The sequence below is a fragment of the Eschrichtius robustus genome, chromosome 21, assembly GCF_028021215.1.
Source record: "Eschrichtius robustus isolate mEscRob2 chromosome 21, mEscRob2.pri, whole genome shotgun sequence".
Classification (NCBI taxonomy): Eukaryota; Metazoa; Chordata; class Mammalia; order Artiodactyla; family Eschrichtiidae; genus Eschrichtius; species Eschrichtius robustus.
Window position 1 is genome coordinate 32,233,183 of NC_090844.1, and position 6,000 is coordinate 32,239,182.

General features: G+C 46.0%; 1 protein-coding gene across 2 annotated transcripts in view; it reads right to left on the reverse strand.

The window, feature by feature from the left end:
* Nucleotides 1-3,766, reverse strand: part of TACC1 (transforming acidic coiled-coil containing protein 1) — a 114,502-nt gene extending 110,736 nt beyond the window's left edge. Inside the window, exon 1 of one of the 2 annotated variants that reach the window (XM_068532046.1) lies at nucleotides 3,536-3,766. The gene's annotated coding sequence lies outside the window, so the exon portion shown is untranslated. The remainder of the gene's footprint in view (nucleotides 1-3,535) is intronic. The other variant, XM_068532039.1, reaches the window with a different exon arrangement.
* Nucleotides 3,767-6,000: the final 2,234 nt, after the last annotated feature.

Below are 6,000 nucleotides of genomic sequence, written 5' to 3' on the forward strand. Positions count from 1 at the left end.
TCCCATCCCCAGCTCACAGGTGAAATTGCTGGAGTCCATTTTTCAATCTCAAACACTAGTTACTTCTTATTTCCAGCCTGCCACCCAACTACTTGCCTAAGGTTAAACCAACCTCTTTTACACATAATAACATATTTATTGAGTGCTTGCTATGTGCCAGACACAGCTCTAAATGCCTTATGTGGACTAAGTTATTTCATCATAATATCATTATGATATAGGTGCGGTTATTATCATCCCTCTGCATGGAATATCTTTATTTTGGAAATTCGCCGAAGATGATCTAGCTAATATGGGGCAGAGCAAGGATTTGAGCCCGGGGAGTCTGGCTATAGAGCTGGCTCTTTCCCACTAAACCATATCACCTCTCATAGGACAGGTGACGCTCCCAGGGCCACAGCTTGGACAAGAATTCCGACTCTACTTTTTCACAGCAGCACTCTTCCTCCATGGAACGTTCTGTCCTGGCCCCGTTCCTCCCAGCCTATTCTCAGGGACCATCCTTTGCCAAAAATATGAAAGAAACACACAACACCATCCCTCTTACCTCCGTCAAATGGGGCTGCAAAAATATTCAAGGTGGGGTGGCTCAGGCTTGGGGGAGGGGCTCCAATCCCACCTTCAGCACTAACTGGCTGGGTGCCCTTGGTCAAGTGATGTAACATCTCTACCTTTACATTGCTCATCAGCAGAGTGGGGAACAGGCTGAAACTGCCTTCCAGGGCTTTCATGGAGATTACCTGAGCATATCTGCATAATGTGCTCAGCACAGCGCCAGGCTCATAAAGTAAGCTGTCATCGTTAAGGTAGATGAATCATAGCTATTATGAGTATTGATCAGGCAGTCCATCACTGTGAGCAGAATTGAGAAGGACACATTCTGAAAAGACTCAGAGAGAGGCCGGGTTGTAATATAAGCTCTCTGGGGCCCCGCCCCTTGTCTGTCCCTGCACCTGAGGACCGGCTGCCTGGGACGGAAGGGCTCACCTCCCGAGCCCGCTTGACACACACGTCCTGTGGGTTCCCCAGAGTGGGAGATGGTCACTAAGTAGAAGGTGATGGGGAGGGCCAAGTGAGAGCCCAGACAGGGCCCAGCTGGAAATCCCTCCATAAATCAACTCCGTTCCGTAAGCAGTCATTTTCTCCCTAGACACAACATTACCTATCCCGGGTAAGCAGTTCTGAACATTGCTTTCAAAACTTTCTTTCAAATGGGCACCCCAACACGTAATCAGGTAAAGATGGAGCTGCTTTGTCGGGAGTGGGAAGAGGAGGCTCCTGGAGCGTCCACAGGTTCTTTGTTGAACTCCTCCCCTAAGGGGACCCTGCAACACTTCTAAAGAGCAATGAGGTCCTTCGATCACAGGTTGAGAAACATTTTCTAAGAGAGACAAATACGTAGTCGTCCCTTGGTTCCCCCCGGGGATTGGCTCCAGGATGCCTGCGGACACCAAAATCCACTGATGCTCAAGTCCCTTCTATAAATGGCATAGTACTTGCATATAACCTACACACATCCTCCCTTATACTTTAAATCATCTCTAAATTACTTATAAAACCTAATACAACGGAAATGCCATGCAAATAGTTGTAAATACAATGTAAATGCTAGGTAAATAATTGCAGTGCAAATTCAAGTTTTGCTTTGGGGAACTTTCTGGAATTTTTTTTTTGGGGGGGGGGTTCGTTCCGAGGTTGGTTGAATCCAGAATGCAGAACGTGTATATGACACGAACCCTGCCCTTAGCGAGCTTAGAGTCTAGTGAGCTGGTGGCTACAGGCTTGTACTGGCCGGCAAGTGAACTCCAATGTCCCTCGTTAAGGTACAAATCCTAACAAGGCACTATTGCTACCTCCTACAGGACCCTGAGGCTTTTCAGTTGCAAGAGATCCCTCCACATTTATAACGCACACAGGAGGGTCTGGGAAGAGCATTGCCTACATTGTTGACCTGGTTCAGTAAAATAATCTTTAAAATTAATCTATCTCTCACAACACCTCTGTGAGGTGTGGTTATTACTGTCTCACTTTGCAGATGAGGAAACTGAGGCTGAGGACATTTAACTTGTCCAAAATCACCCAGCTAGACAATGAGGGAAACAAGGGTCAAACCCCAATCTTGGTTTCAGAACATCGCATCCTGGACTCAGTATAGATCCCTCCTCTGCACTTACTAGTTGTGTCTCCAGCCTCAGTTTCCTCATCTGTAAAATGGGGATGATGATGATGATGACACCTGCCACCTTTACAATGGTGCTTGACACACAGCCAGTGCTCAGCTAGAGTTAGTAGCTGTCTTGGGATCATAACCATAATAGGTTATGACTCATTTGTCCAATTCACTCTCTCATTTATTTATCTTGTTAGAGAACAGTGCAAGGCAGTATGTGGATAAGGAGCAAAATGAGTGCTACAGAGAAGTAAAGGCCATAGGAATTCAGGGAAAGAGCGTTTGAAATTCTTTGTTTATGACTGCTTCATAAAATTTTGAGCACTCCTTGTGCAGAAGCCATGCTGAGTTCTCTGGGTCAGTCCAATGTCAGCACGTGTTGCCAAGGCTAACTTCTCAGCGACCAGCTGCTGGGGCAATTCCCTAACAAGCCACATGCAGCCTTCCAGGTAGACCAGTTAGCTCTGCCACAGACATCTAAGTCTCCAGGGACACCTGGGCTCTGCCCATAAACGCACAGCACTGGGGCCATATGCCACATTCCCCGACCTGAGAAACAGCTCAAGGTGTGTGTCCCCATGACAGTGGGTGGGAGGGTGGGGGAAGGGGGAAGCATGGCGGACCAGGAGGACACACCACCCAGGTCCTGGGAAACAGCTGGACCCCAGCTAGACGTCTATAGGCAGTTTATAAAGGAACATTAGGATAAAAATGTTGGTTTAGATACAAAACTGATTAATGTTCAACAGGGGAATAAACTGTAACCTTAGTGTTATCTTTTCCACTGGACAGAAATTATTTGCGTCTCTGCTCAGTAAAAATCTACAAGTTAACATCTGCCTCTACAGAGTTGTAAGATCAATAGAAAGTCAACTCAGCACTGCTTTTAAAGAACATCCAGTAATTTCCTTTTCTTATTTCTCGGTCACAAATAATTTTTCTGCCACCTAGCTCATCAAGAGGAAAATGCCTTTTCCTTGTGCAGCCGCGTGGGTCATTCCTCTCTGAATCTATTCAGAGATGAATGTATTTATGAATGCTCCTTGACATTGCAAGACTCCCTCCCCACGACCTCTCTTTCCAAGAAAAGAAAGCAAAAGAGAAAAGAAATCAGGAAATTCCCAGAATTCTGCCCTTACACTTTCCACACCAGACAAACAACGCGTGCCTCCAGAGACCCAAGAATTAAAGTAAAATTTGCAAAGGGAGAGGGAAAAGAAATGCCCGACCTCCCTGGAGTCCACTCACCCACCACACATCCCCATCAACCAGAAAACGTCCCCAGCCCAAGGCTTAAAGCTCAAGGGCCCCCGCTTTGCTCAATAAATGCCAAATGACCCCGGAACATCCAACCCCTGTTCCTACCTCGTCGGCGGTGGTCCCCGGGTCTCCTCTCTCCCTTTGGCGTCACCTGCTACAGCGGATCCATCATCTTTGCTTAGGAAGCCGAGCGCCTCTGGTCTGGGAGGGGTTCCGTGGAAGGAAGGGGAGGGCGGGCTGAGATCACCGACGTGGGGAAGGGTGGGTCTCCGAACCAAACGCTTGGTTCGAGGGAAAAGGATGTTTTGTAAGTTTTGGCTTGAATGTCCAGGGGCAGAACAGGAAATGTCCACTAGGGCTGGGAGCCCCAGGGAGAAATTGGCTGCAGTCTCCCTTCAGAGCGAGCTTCCCGAGGGCTCTCAACTGCGGCCCCGTCTGGAATTTAAAGCTCCCTCTGAATCCTTTTCCCGCTTACTCTTTCCTGCGGCACTTTTTTTTTTCTTTCCTTAATGGAACGTCGGCTTCGTTCCTGACATGCTGGAAAAGTTTTCCTCGGCCTAAACTTGGCTCAGGAACACTCTCCCCTTGTGAGAGGATTTCTCCTGTTACACAGTTCAGCTTTAAGAAAAAAAGACAGACACAGCGTGCTCTTTGTTTTGCCAACTTTTGTACTAGGGACATTTTTGATGGATTTTTTTCCCCCTGAACCTCTGGATTCCAAGAAATATACACACCCACATCCCTCTTGACCTTTTTTTGGTTAATGTTTTTTTTTTTTACACCAATACCACAGTGTCTTTTTTTTTTTTTTTTTTTTTTTTTTGGTTGCGCCGGGTCTTAGTTGCAGCACGCGGGCTCCTTAGTTGCAGCATGCGAACTCTTAGTTGCGGCATTCATGTGGGATCTAGTTCCCTGTCCAGGGATCGAACCTGGGCCCCCTGCATTGGGAGCGTGGAGTCTTAACCACTAGACCACCAGGGAAGTCCCCCTTGACTTTTTCCCTCCCTCCCCTTCTAATTGAAAAGTAACAATAATAATTGTTGAAAGATGGCAGAGAAAATGTCCTTAGGTTGTGGGCTCATGGGGTCCTGCCTGGGTCAGCCTTCCCCGGGCACACACCTCTGCCCACAGGACAATGTGTGTGCTGTGTGGCAGAGAGGGGTAGTGACCGTCTTCCAGGCCCTCTCTTCGTTCTAGGTATTTCTATGACGGAAGCACAGGAATGGGCTATCTTTCCCAAATGGGGTCCGGTTCCAACTACAAACTCTGCCTCCTTGGCCCCCCAGGGATGAAGTGAGAAGATTCCTAGCTGTGATTCTTGGAGGCGCTGGGTAGGGGGTGCATGGGGGTGAGAAGGCATCTTGAGATTCAGTTGTTGGCGGTCCCCCGGAGGGCAGCATGTCTGTGAACTGTCAAATGCCACCACAAATTGGGAAGCTTTGGGGGTCCTCGTTGACCCCTGCAATAAAACTTGGTGGTTCTCACAAGAACTGATTGGGGGATTGGTCCACAAACAGGAAATGAGAACGTCTCCTTTGCTCTACTTATTGAAAGAGGGTAGGTAAGAAACAAATGAATAGTGTAAGCAAGATTATAACAAAAAAACTTTGGGCCAATTCACTAGGTTAGAAAGTTTCAAATGTTTTGGAAGTCTCCTTCAGTTTACAGAAATTATACGGTCTATACACATAACAGGCTGAGGCTAACAATTTTTAGATCATTGAGTGGATGTACTGATTACATACTATTTGTATCTAGTTAGTGAAGCAAAACTGAGCTAGGTGACATTTTTGTGTTCTAGCTTGAGTCTGGTACCTGAACGTGAAAGTAATTGACATGCATTTATATTCTGAAATTTAGAGAGTCTATCATTTTGAACATGTTTTACTGTGGAGATAATCATAACAAAATCTAACCCATCATTAAAAGTATTTAATTAGATGCCTATTTTATTTTTAGACATATCTAAGCGTGATAGTATCACAAACACAGAACTCCCTCACCTGGTTTTTTATCCCCAAATGATCTCAAGAATTACACTCTGAAAAAAGGTCAACAGATTGAGTCTATTTGATATCTAAATAATAAACAAAGTGTGTGTTTGAAAGATCGATCCTGCCCCCAATTGAGGGCAAAAGTCTAATTCCATGGACTTGCAGAGTGTGAAGCCAGGTGGGCACAGCTCACCATGGGGATGGGGGGATGCTGCCAGGCAAGACTGAGGGCATGGCACTTCTGATGCTCTTTCTGAGAGCAACAGTCACTAGGTTAGTCACCTGCTTTTAAACTAGCTGCTTTGCACTATTCACAATAGCCAAAACATGGAAACAACGTAACTGTCCACCGACAGAGGAATGGATAAAGAAGATGTGGCACATATATACAATGGAATACTACTCAGCCATAAAAAAGAATGAAATAATGCCATTTGCAGCAACATGGATGCAACTAGAGACGATCATGCTAAGTGAAGTAAGTCAGAAAGAGAAAGACAAATACCATATGATATCACTTATGTGTGGAATCTAAAATATGGCACAAATGAACGTATCTACAAAACAGAAACAGAC